Consider the following 13583-nt stretch of genomic DNA (forward strand, 5'->3'; position numbering starts at 1 on the left):
GGAAGCCAGCTGGGAGTGCAGAAGTACTCTGAGCACTTGGGCTAACAGGGCAAACTGCCAAATGGCAAGGGACGGAGAACGTTCCCTGCGCTCTGCACTCTGCAGCTGACGTTCCTTCCATATCCCCGCTCCACCCTCCCGGCACAAGAGAGCCTGCCCCGCACCTCCCGTGTACCAGCGCACACCTTGCCAGAGCTGACGTCTGGCCTTTAGCTTTGCTTTCAGTGCCACTGCCTGGCCAGCCCGGGGACTGGCGTGTGTGAGCCTGGCGCCTGCCCACTGCAGCAGTGGTGTCACTCACGGGCTGTCCTACCTGCAGAGCTCATCAGAGCCACTGCTGCGTCAGGGACACAAGATGCTATCCAGCACGTAGGGGAGATTGCTTCTTCCTTGACATCCACATTTGATTGATAAGCCAGGCTTTTAAGACGATGTTATACATGTCTTCCAGATATTTTATCACTCCTGTCCCTTACTAATCAAGTCCTTACAGAAGGACTCCCCAATTTCCCCATCAGCACATTCAAACATAAACAAGTATAGTCACCAAGTCCCTCAGTTTCAAGGAGGGAAAAAAAAAAAAAAAAAAAAAAGAAAAAAGAAAAAAAAGCAGTGCTTCCCAACATAAAGACCTCACAGTCACCACCAAATCTTGGGGTATTGCTGCAGCAGTTTCTTCCTTGTCCTTCAGGGCATAAGGGCTTAGTACCAAACTAACAGATAGATAGGGTTTGTCTGTTAGGAGTTTTTCCCCATAAGACAATGTATCTGCAGTTCAAACAGATTAGAACACAGCAGGGACACAACACAAGTGAAGACAGCTTGAGTCTGGCACTGTCACAGAAAGCAGGGCTCCCTCTCGGTGTCCTGGAGCTACACAAAGCTGTGTCAGAGGTATGTAGAGGGTGATGCTGAGCACTTCCACCTCAATGAAGAAAGGAAGGCAGCTCTTTCTGGGGGCTCACTCCGTATTCTAAAGCTCATCTGCAGGATACAGTCATCAGTTTCAAATAGTTCTTTGGAAATTGCTATCACTCCACTGTGTTCTTCACTGAGGTGCAAGCCAAATTCTTCCTGCAGGTGGGAGCAGCAGCAACCTGTAACTCTAAGATAAGAAAAATGTCAGGGAGGCCTCTCATCAGTCCAGGTTTATCAGGATGAGAACACAGAGCTTTGAATGATGGCTGAGAAAATAAATTATCATAACACATAAATTAGTCTGAGTTCAGACAGTTTAAGGCTTTTTTCAGGCTTTTTCAGCCAACTCTGAGCCTTTGCCTCCTCCAGGCCACACTATAGGTCCCATTTCCCTTCCTAGAAATTGCAGTGATTTAAACAAACATCACTTTCCATGAAACATTTTATTCTGAGGCTGTCAGAAAAACCCTACCTTGAAAAAGTTCTCCATCTTCATTTCTGCCCAAAACAATTCACTGAACTCAACCCAGATTCACAAATAATTTTATTCTACAAAACTGTATTTTTCAGTGAATTCATATTCCTCAAAAGGTATTTCCCCCATGCTAATCACCTCCACCACTTTCTTCTTTGATGTGGTAAATAATAAAAGACAACTGAACAAGAACAAAACACTCCTTTACTTTACTGCTATACAAGTGATTCCAAAACCCATTTTTCATGTCAGAAACAGGCTTCTCAGACTTTCAGAAATGTGAAGTTACTCCAGAGAGAAGAAATTACTTACCTACAGTCACACCATGCCAATGGCAAGGCAAAAGTGGTCCCTTGCATTACATCTCTGCTTGAACCACAAAACACCCTAGAGAGGAAGAGATTTATTTCTACAGTTTCCTGTTTTTCAACAGAAGCACCACCACAGGGGTTCTTGTGAGGAATAGTCATTAGCAGAATTGCTCTTTGGTGCCTAAAAGCACCAGATACAACAACTACATTGTGCAAGATGTCATCCCCACACCTAGTGAGACACAGGCATTGGAACAGAGGGCTTGCAGTCTGGGAAGACAGCAGACGGGTGGGATGGGAAGGGCTAGTCCCTTCCAAAGGCACAGAGGGTGACTCCATTATATTCATTATGCATTCCCACAGTAGCATACCTGAAGCTTATCTAGATCAGACTTTCTTCATCAGTGTATATTAACCAAGAAATGAAACTCATTTGTGTAAATCTCCCATTTCTCACTGGTTACTTGGCTGCCTGGTTCATTGCAGACCATCTCCTATGCAGAGTAGCAGTTATCAGGGCAAGGATGTACTGATGAGATTTCTTTTTGATCTATCAGATAATTATGAAAACCTCTTGAGGCTGACCCTGAGTAAACTGAGGGAACAAGGATGCAGTACCTCATGCCTCTTCCTAACTCCTACAGCTCTGTGAAATCTCAGCATGACTGCTAAATCCCAGTCCCCAGAACCCCACCTTCAGTCAATACTCAGCAATGACTGAGCATTACGCCCTCCTCCTTGAGAGGCACTGAATTCGGGAGGCTCTAAAGTGCAAATAAGATGATCCCTACTGAACACCTTCACAGACTCTGTGGACATGACTGCACAGACAGGCGCAGGTCCTAGCAGTCCCAGTCTCTGACCTGCCTGGCGCAAGCCCAATCCTGCCTGGAAACAAGGGGAGCGCAGTGCGGCCTGCTCTGGCTCCCGCTCGGGGCAGGGAGCAGCCATTCACCCAGCCCTCAGCACGCGTGTCTGAGGGGCACTGTGCCTTCACAGCACATCTCTCTGCCTTCACCCAGGAAAAGCATCCTTCCCATGCCTTCCTGACACCAATGGGAGTGATACATCTTCTTTCCTGTGTTCTCATGGTTAGCATTCTGCTGGGCAGAACAAGTCCAAGGCCACGAGGCCTGCATGGCACGCGCTGCCCCTTGCGAAGCCCTCTCATGCCAGAGCCGGCAGTCGGCCCTCAGCACCTTCTTCCATAGCTGGCAAAGCATTTGGGACCACGCTGGGCTCTCTGCCCCGAGCTGAGCGGGTTGAGATACACCAGTGTGGAAGGGACAAAAGTCCATGTTACCAAGTGAGGAAGGGGATGGAATCACAGATACAAAACACAGAACAACACTGAGGGGTCTCCTGAGTGCTCGCCTCTCCTCCAAGCTGCTGTCAGGCCAACGGGGCTGCCAGGCTGAGGGAATCTGGTTGTTCTTCGAGCACGGACTGCATTGGGACGTGCCCTCGCAGCCGCGGTGCGGATGTTTGCAGCCCGGCTGCGCCCCCTCAGCCGTGCCCAGGAGGTGGCGCCGGCCCCTCGGCCTTGGCCGCCTGCCGCCGGCACCTGCGGGGCACGGAGCCACGGCACCCGGGGAAATGCGGCCTGTCCCCGGCCTGCCCCCGGCCTGCCCCCGGCCTCCGGGGCACGGGAACCTCCAGAGCAGGGCTCCCCTGCCACGGGAACACGGGGCTCGGGAACGAGCGTGAATGGGGCTACCCCGGCAGGGAAACATCAGGTTTTGTCAGGACAGCCTGCAGCGAGCAGGGTTTGACAGAGGCCTGAGGAGACCCGAACATTTGCTGCTGAAGTTTTCCAAAACTGCACCAGCAGGGAGCAGCTCGGGACCCCCACGGGTGCCAGGACCTGCGGCCAGGATGGTGCTTATCTTTGCTCTGGGCCGGGCTCTCAGCACTTTCCCTGCCGCTTTCATCTGTCGTCACTACCTTCAAATCTTTGAATGCCTGCAGAGCCATTGCAAAACATCTTCAATGCCAGCCTGGTGCTCTCAGGCTGTGTCAGGAGTTCTGTGAGGGTGACTGTGAGATGAGGTGCTTGCAGCAGATCTTGGGAATTTCAGGAGAAATTCTCATCTTGCAAGCAACAAAAATGCAAAGTAAAATCATAAAACTATTAAGATTGGAAAAGACTTCTAAGGTCACTGAGTCCAGCTGTTAACCCAGCACCATTGAATCATGTCCCAAAATGCCACATGCACGTGCCTGTTGAACACTTCCAGGGAGGGTGATTTCACCACTTTCCTAGGCAGCCTGTTCCAATACCTGACCACCCTTTCAGTGAAGAAATTGTCCCTAGTATCCAATTTAAACCTTCACTGGCACAACACAAGGCCATTTTCTCTCGTCCTGTGACTTCTTACTTGAAAGAAGAAACCAACCCCCGCCTGGTTACAACCTCCCTTCAGGTTGTTTGCAGAAAGCAAGAAGGTCCTCCAGAAGCCACTTTCTCTCCAGGCTAAAGTTAGAGGTTTTTACCCCTAACTGTCTGTTTCTTCTGAAGATGTTTTTCTTTCAAGGCTTCTGTTAGAAAAGCAGTCCTTGGGACCCATGGCAATCTCTGCTGGAGCTGAGGAAGGAAATAGTTCCCTTCAGGATTTACTCTCATCTCACCCATATGTAGACATACATGTGTAAATCAACAGCAAGGTCTAATTTCTCAACAGTGTCAAACAACATCACAAGATGAACTGAAACATCAAGAGTGCTTTTAAAAAGGGAGTCAGAGATCCCAAATGCGGCATTCTTCAAATGCAACAAAACTTTGGGCAGCTCCTGAGTCTGGCACCTGACCCTGAGTGCTAAGGCTCGTTATCCCCACTGGAGGAGCAAGGCAGAGGAGGGTCCTTGAGTAAGAATTGGGGAGAAGAAGAGTAGCAAAACTTACAGTCATGGCTCAGGAATCAAGCCCACTGCATACAGGCACATGCAGCTGCCGTCTGAGTGTTTGTACGACTGTTGCCAGAGTTCCCCCGGGTAAGATATGTTTCAAAAACCTCTGCTCTTATTTGTCTTTTTTCTGTCGCTGCTAGCAGTCCTCTTCTAGGTGCCAAATTCTCAGTGTCTTGGTTAGAGGGTTTGGTGGCACCCAGGAAATCATTAAGAAATCTATTAGTAAAAAGTCTTGCTCTGGACTGCTCTGTGGATTAACTGTGGGAAACCCTCTGAGCTTTCTGAATTATAATTGATATCAATACCAGCTGTCATGGGGCTGCTTCCCATCCCAAGCCCCAGAGGTTCTGTCCACTCAGTCTGAGGCTGTGGAAGAACGGTCTGACTTCCTTGGCAAACTGTGGCTGCACAAAAAGAAAAGCCTGCAGCATGTAAAAATAACAGATTTGAGAAAATTGTGGGAAGAGGCCCCAAACCAAATAGCTTCAGATTTCCTTGCAAACCACAAGTCCAGGGAGTCAAACTATTCCCAAACACAGCACCATTTCTTGTTTTGCACACAAATGCCACAAACTGCTCCCCCAGTGACATGTGCTGAAACACTAGTTTTAAGGAAAGATATATATATATATATGTCACCAGTATTTGACTATAGCTCTTTGGGAAAAGACAAGCTCTTGGAAAACTCTGTATGTGGAGGAACTGAAGCTTAAGGAAAGGTTTGCCCAGAGAAGGTACAAACCAAAATTGGGGATCAGTCTGGTCAAATAGGTTGAACTATTCAGCATGACAAGTTTAGGTTTTTGGAAACCTACAAGCATTTTTACCAATTGTGGTGTCCTCTAATTGCAACTAAAAAAGAAAAGAAAATCTGAAGAGTAGCTCTAGCTCAACCCATGTCCAGGCACCAAAACCTCCAGGAGATGGAATGCTCCCAGGACCTTTACTCTCTTGCCACTGACAGTCCAGCTGTGCTAGTGCATGGGGATGAACAGTTCTGCTGGTAATCAGAAGAGTGAAGTGCAGAAAGACCAAACCACACCAGTCATTCAAAATAAGCTGAGAACAGGGACTGCGGATGTCATTGTGCATTTATTGAATGCTCCTGGAAATTGCTTTTCTATGCCCTGAAGAAAGACACTTGGATATTTGTAAATTCAAGTTGTCATTTTAATCAGATGGAAGTCAGTTAGAATTTTACAAGTAATTTAAATAATGGTCAAAATTTAAAATCCATGTTCCTACTCAAAGGCATTTAAAGCCACTGTAAATGAAAAATGAAATTTATCAACCGTTTCTTCCTTGCACTGAACAAGTGGCCTTTGCTGAACAACTGCTGCGTAAGGGCTGTCTTTATCTTGTTGAAGCTGACACCAGAACTTGCAGCACCAAATGCTCTTTCTTCAGAGTTACCTCTATCTCATGCACACACAAAGGAGAGTTAACAGCAGGCCTTGCCCACACAGGAGTTTATCTTAGCACAGCTAATGCATTACCAGCTAACTCCTGGAAATTCAAAGCAGCCAGGTCTCAGACCTTGCTCACACGTGTTGCTTGTGATAAGAAGCCACAGTTTTGTATTTCTGCATCTGTTTGTTAGCGTGACTGAACAGGTAAGCTGCTTTACTGCTAAAGGTACCCTGACCATCTCATTTCCTCCTATCCCCATGTCAGTCTGCTACTCCCAAGGAGTTATTGTGGTACTGCTGGTTGCTAGCAAACAGCCATCACACTCTAGTCTGGGGGAGGCTGCACCGTGGTTGGGGATACATAAATTTTACACTGTCCATATAGTGCTTCACAATTAAATACTTAATTGTATCATACCCTGAAAGCCCAGATAAAGTAATTTGAGAAAGCAATGCTCTAATTTCCAGATGTTTTGTTGTTCAAGAACTAGAAATGTTAAAAGCAGGAACAAGATTCTAGTCAGACAAATGTCTCTCTGCTAATTGCCAGAGAAACACAATTAGTACTGAACTGTCATTAATCCTGCATATAGCTTTACAAAGCAGAGTATAAAGTAATCTGAAATTGCGTCCTTGCCAGTTTCATCAGGACTCGCCTTTTCAATACGAAGACACCAATTGTTTGAAACAGCTCCTAATGAGTCATTTTGGGCCACACATAAATTGTTTCTGCCTCAAGGGATTTGACTGGCAGATGCAACAGCAACAACAATATATTCCTGGTTTGCTTTTTATCACTAATTTTATGATGTCTTTGTCTAAATCCAGACAGATCCAGGCCTGGGATATCATTTTGGCAGGGTGGCCCAGGATCAGAGTCAACAGCACCTTTCAACACCACCTTGAGCTTTAACACAACCAGATCCATTTCCTTCAGGACTAATCAGAAGCAATATTTGCCTGTTTCTGGGGTGGGTTAGTCAGCACAGCCTCGCCTAATCCTACTCACCCACCCTTTGTTTGTGACTCAAACATTTACATTTTATGATTTTTCTTTCCTCATGGACAGTAGTGCTGGAGACTGGGAGACCATGCAGCTGGGTGGGTTATGTCCTGACAGGACTGTGAGCTTGGATGTGTGACTAACTCAGACTCAGAGGTAAAAGTGCTGCCTGGTTTGGTTCCCAAGGTTTGTCTCCCTTCTAAGATGGTCTTTATGCCTCAAAACTGGCACATTTTTAGGAAGGTTGGGCCTCATTCCTTTGTCAGAAGAGACATAGTGATGATGTAAAATAGTCTTGCATCAACTTGAATAATACAGAATAGCTACATGAAGAGTGGAGTGAGAGACTTGTGGCATAAATACTCTCTTGCATGAGAAGGGAGGAGGGAAGCTCATGCTAGTATGGTGGAAAAGAAATTTTTGAGGCCAAGTGGCCTGATTTCACTGGCACTGGGCTTGTGGCAGTCTGGGAACACTGTAGTAGTGCAACAAGCTGATTGGGTGTTAAATTGTGTGGCTCTGTCACCTGAACAGAGTCCAGCAGTGAGGATCCCTGCTGTTGAGCCACTGCACTACCTGGAACAGTCACCTCACCTTATTGTGGGATGACCAAACTATTTCCATCCTTGATGAGCACCCTGACACTGTCCCTGTAAACTGGAAAACTGAGAAGTGCCAAGCCAAGCAAGCTTGAAATTACAGTTTTCATTTAGCTTGGAAAACAAATTTACCATCTGTACAGCCCATCCTTCTTGTCAAAGAAGCACAAGGTGAAGAAAACACAGCTGTGAGGCAGCCTCTTGCAGCTGAGCATCTCTATCAGGCAGGAGGTCTCTGTGTGGTGTGAGCTGCTGATAAAACCCAGGAGACACAGCTACCACACAGCAGGGAGCAGTTTGTAGCCTGAGCACTTCCAGCAACAAATGCACCTGCCTGGATGTTGCTGTCAAAGTCCCAGGAAGTATCAGATCAATCCATCATTGCCTTCACACACATCCCATGCACACTGGCTGTTTCATCAGCCTCCCATCACAGAGCTGCTCCCACTGAACAGCAGCTGAAGTTACTTGGCAGCAATCGCTCTCCTGTACAGCATAGACAATCTCACATGCATTTTTGTTTGGTTTAGGGAGATTTGTGCAGCATGAGCATGTACTGTTTCCACAGTGGAGGTGATTTGGATCAAAGTCTCTGATGTAACATGGTAAACTCTTTGGCTCACTCAGCTCAGCTCTACAGAACTACAAATATAGGCGACACATTATTAAAATTTTAATAAGTTTCTCTCTTGGGGCCCTCAGTTATTCACCTGTGAGTAGCTGCTGTTTCATCACCAGGGGGGAGTCAAATGGAAAGTACAAAGGCAGGGATGGGTTCTGATCTCTTAGTAGTCAGTTTGTTTTACAAATTTACGGGGATAAAAAGTCTCCATTAAGCTCAGTACACTCCTTCCAGGTGGTACTTTCTAAAATGTAGTCATTGTGGAAAGAATGTCTTAAATAGCTTAACGGCCTTTCATCCTCAGTTAAACATAACCACAGCCACTGATCATCACTGTTCTTGACAAACACCATATTGGTGAACTATGAGGCCAAGCGTGGCTTGTAAGGGGAGAAAGAGCTAAAACAAGGGAGTAACACAAGTGTAGGTGATAATCTGCATGGAGTTTTCCCCACCTGCTTTCAGGTCACATTTGGCAAACATTTTTGATGACCAGCATTTCTGAAAAAGCACAGTTATAAAATGTTAGCTAAATGTCAACTTTCACACATGGGAAAAAAACAAAAACAAAAGCAGAAAAAAACCCCCAAAAGCCCAGGTCATCATGCAGCATAGGAGAGGAAGTTATTCCACAGAGTGGTGGGAGAGGATCATAAGGCACACAAACATTTCCAGCAGAATCACTGAAGGACAGATAATTCCAAAATAGTCTTTTGTGCCCTCATTGCAGAAAACTGGCACAAACATGTTTTTATTTGAAGGGGGAATCTTAGTCAGACACTGGCCTTTAAAACAGCCTTAGCTTTTAGGAACACTTCACAGTGGTAGATTCTTTAATACTACAATAAACACTTGGAACAAAACTCTGGTAAAAGCCTAAATCTTTTCATAAATTGCCAATGTGCAAGGAGTCAGATGTAAAAAAGGTAATTGGATAAGGGATGAGTTGGTATTTTCAAGCTGCAACCAGCTCCCATGTCTCTGGGAGCTGTGTATGAGGATGTCCATGAATATTTATTCCAGAAGTTGTAGCAATGAAAAGGCACAAGGAAATAGGGGGTTTGCAGAGTTTATTGGAGATTCAGCACATCTTAGAAAATGTACATCCAATGAAGTTTAACTCTGCTGGTTGCTGAAAGGAAGCCGTTGTGCAACTGTTTTGCAAGAGCACTGAAACTGGTAGAACAAGATACACAGCATGTGGAAGTGAAACTAAAGATATTAAAGAAGAGTTTAGGTTGCTGTTGGGTCTTCTTTAATTACCTTTTTAAAATACTCCACTTTTCTTTAAACTTTAAGTAACAGCATAAAGAAGGCCTCATCTCTTAGATGGAGCAAGTAATCCTCTGTCATGCGTAAGCACTTACAAGAACAAGCCAAGCTGCTCAGCACATGGGAGATGAGAGATGGAGAACAGGTTCTGTAACAAGGGCCCCTGTTCAAAGCAAGTCAAGAGAGGTCTCAGCAGCTAACTCACCAGGTATGTGTTGCACATCAACAAAGCCGTCTCTGTTGAATGAAAGGCTCCTTCATCTTTGCCTCTAACCTCCATTCCTTCCTCACCACAGCAGAGGGATTCGCTTTTCAGAGAAGGAAAATCTGAGAACATACTCATTTCTTCTATGGATCCAGAAAACCACAGAAACAACTAGAGCCCAAGCCCTTGCTGTTCCCAGCAGATGTGGCACTGGTTTTACACAAACCCTGTATGAAGTCGGATTTCTGCTTTGGAGCCGAGTAGTTCCCCATGCCAACACAAGCCTTGAGCTCTGAGTCTGCCCTTCAGGAGCTTTTCTCCATTATGAGAATCTGCAAGTGGGGAAATAAACCCCACAGTAACAGATGCTTTAGAGACTTCCATTACTTCAGCCCACTGCTGTGCATATATCTGGTAAGCAAGGAGCTGCCGCCTTGGGATGCTACTGTTAACAAGTTAACTAGGAAAAGCTGTTACTCTAGTTCCATTGAACTGAGCAGAGTAATAGCTGATACACAGAAGTCTTTCTATCCTCCCTCAGATGTGGATGGCTGCTTATATCATATTTGAGGTCTAAACTGTGAAAGACATTATCATTTCTCACTTTTTTTCTCCTCATTTCAGCACATCTTCACCTTCTTATTGCATGTCACCTACATCCATGAAAGCATCAGGAATATATATTTTAACAATATTCAAAACTCTTTTTCCTCGTTCTTCTTTTTACGTGTCCTCAAAAAGTTGATCTGAAACCCATATGTATCAATTGTCCTTAGCACTGCATGCGGTTGGCAGAATGACCTCAAAAAGTGGTGAGAGAAGGAATTCACATGTTCTGCAAGCATTCACCCTAGCAACCATCATGACCCAAGCAATCTTCTTTCTTCCTCTGACCTTCTTCACTTCTGTCCAGTTTATGCATCCTCATCTCTTCTGTTTTAAGGGGGATTCAACCATCTGCTTGGCTGCGCTTAGAAACCTTCCTGTAGAAATTCTAAAGAAAATAAAGTGTTGGCCAGAAATTATATTATTTTTGTGGATCAATGTTTTGAGTACCAAATCAAACTATTATCTGAGATGATCTCTTCATATCTGGTTCCCCAGAAATCAGTAAAGACACAACAAATAATTCTTCTTAAAAATACAGTGGTTCTGTTCTTAAGGTGATCTTAAGGTATTCTTAAGGTAACAGACACTTCTGTTTGTTAGCACAGAAGTGACTTAATGAAGTCCTTTAATCTGAAAAATTATTATACTCTGCCTTCAGAGAACTCCAAGTATATGACAATCCCAGTGTTTATCATGGAATACAGTGGTGCCAGAGCTACCCTGAAGAGATGACCCCAGCCTCCCACATGCCCCAAGGCAAGATTAATGAAAAACAAGAGTTGGACAGAGTTCTTAAAAAAACTGGAAGCTTCCAGACAAGGTAGGTACAACTGGTACACATAATCCCTATTTCAGGAATTAACAGGAGTTGAATACTGCGACCTTGAAGTAGTTACCAGACAAACTGTGCTTGTACCAGGTGCCATGCAGAGAGAAGGGGCAGGTGAACTGTGACTACAGTGGCCGTTAGCACTGAAGACTAAAAATTCTCAAATTTTCAGCTTCATTGTGAAGGTATTTTTGATTTATCAATATAAGTGATAAGCAGCTGTTCTTCAAATCCAAAACATACACAATAGCTTCATTATAATGTTACAGAACAATATATAATGTCTCAAAATATTATTCAAATGTATCTGCTCCTTAGAGATACACACACAGATGCTTTAAATCTCTGAATGTAAAGACAAAATAACTGAAAGAAATAAGATAGAGCCTAATATATTTGAAGTCATTTTGAAAGAGATACTCAGAAGTTATAGGAACAGTGGTCATGGAACTTAAAGCTGTTACTTATTTCTTTCTAGTTAAATTGATATCACATTAATAAAACTGGTTTTAAGGGAGAAGAATATAATCTTCAAATCAGGGTCCAAAAAAAGGAAAATTGCTTTAAAATCTCAATGCAATCCCCTTCTCACTCATGTCTTTTGGGAATAACCTGCAGTAGGAGATACGGAGGCTCAGCACTGCTCAGTGCACACAACCCCAGCCTTAGGGGAGGAAATGCCCCTACAAGTTACAAATGAGACCCTTGCCAAATCCTCTGCATGAGGAGGCTGAACAAGCTCCTTGCTCACCTGTTAGTGTTTGACAGGTACATGGATAATGGGGGAGCCAATCACACATATTTGGGCTGGAAATGGCATGCAGAGCTTTAATCTTTAATGCATTTACATTTTATCTTTTTACCCTTATCTCTTCACGAACTGTTAGAGAATCTTATCTCCTGTCGTGTTATAAAGGGAAGCTTTCCTGAATTATCACCATTGTACATTTGACAAAATGCCTGACTGGCCACTAACCACTCTGTAGTACATGCTATACAAAAGCTTCAATAACATTCTTCCCTTCCTAGAAAACTTTCAATACAAAGATCAAATCCTAAAGATAGCTCAGGCTTAGTTACAGTCCTGAGACCCAGGAACCTGGAAATCTGCTTTACTCCCTGAACTATATTTTAAGCACCTGCATACATGTGAGCACAGTTATATACAGACTGCACTCAACAGTTATATCACTGAAGGAGTGATTATAATCCATAAATACACGTGCTCTGCGTGATTTAGATTGTGGCCTGGTCAGTGCATCCACACATCTGCTCACTCTCTGCACCCTGAATGCCCTGTTGTTCAGTGAAAACAGCAGCATTCTGGCTGTAATTAGAATTTAGCATCATCCTAAGGGAAGTCTTTCATGCAAGTGAAGCACTGGGGACAGTGGAAAGGCAAAGAGAAGACATTTCAGCTCAGGACACTGCATTATCATAGACCCCTTTAGCACACAGGGCTGCTCCTTAGTGCTAAGGAGCAACAGCTCAGCTCCTCACACTGCCATAGCCGACTTTATCAACAGCACGTGCCAAGAGCCACTCTAGCAGAGTTACCACACCAACAGCTAGGATCTATGGAAGACCTCAATCCCCTTTGCCTCAAGTTTCAAATGTCTTACAGGGGCTATTACATAGCAACCTTCCTCAAGGTTGTGCATTAGCCCTTTTCTAACACCTGCTCACCCATGGCTATTAACTTTTTTCCTGTAAGTACGAACACAAGAACATTTTACTTCTTATGATACCAATTTTAAGAGCCAGAAGATTACTGAGCTGTGATCTGGTGCAGAGCAGAAGATATGGAAGCATTGAAAAGCAGCATTTCCCATATTTCATTTAATTTCTGATATTTCACTGGGCTGATAGAGCAGAGTTCAGAGAATAAGGTCTCATAGTACCATCTATTGTATACATTTACTGAGTGTGCAGTTTTTTCCATGTCTGCACATTCAGGCTGACATATGGGATTCAATCCTCAGTTTAGACACACAACTGTGACCCAATCACTGCAATCCAGCAAAGGAGACTTCTATGCAAGACTGAACAGACTTATCTTGTCAGAACTCACCCTACAGACATTTGCTAGTGTTACAAAACTCTTAAGTAGTAAATTACAGGATGAAATTTGGAGTCTGATCCTTAGTTCTTCAGGTCATGAAGTATAATTTCAAATGTGGAAAAAATAAGACCTTTTGTTGTCTAATATAGTATTACCTCTCACTGGCATTTGGATATAATCCGTAATAAACATTCAGTTGCACCACCAAAAACTTTTGGCAAGCTCTTAGTAAGAGTCACCTCAATGTAACAAAAGCAACAAACATTTCAGTCTTGTAGACAGGATGGAGATCCTTATTAGCTACTATTTCACTGCTTTATTTCTTTGCCTGACCCTTTCACTGGCAGGACTACTTTAGGTAG

The sequence above is a fragment of the Pseudopodoces humilis genome, chromosome 8 (assembly GCF_049639895.1).
Source record: "Pseudopodoces humilis isolate 2021_Gansu_Grassland_sample_001 chromosome 8, ASM4963989v1, whole genome shotgun sequence".
Lineage (NCBI taxonomy): Eukaryota > Metazoa > Chordata > Aves > Passeriformes > Paridae > Pseudopodoces > Pseudopodoces humilis.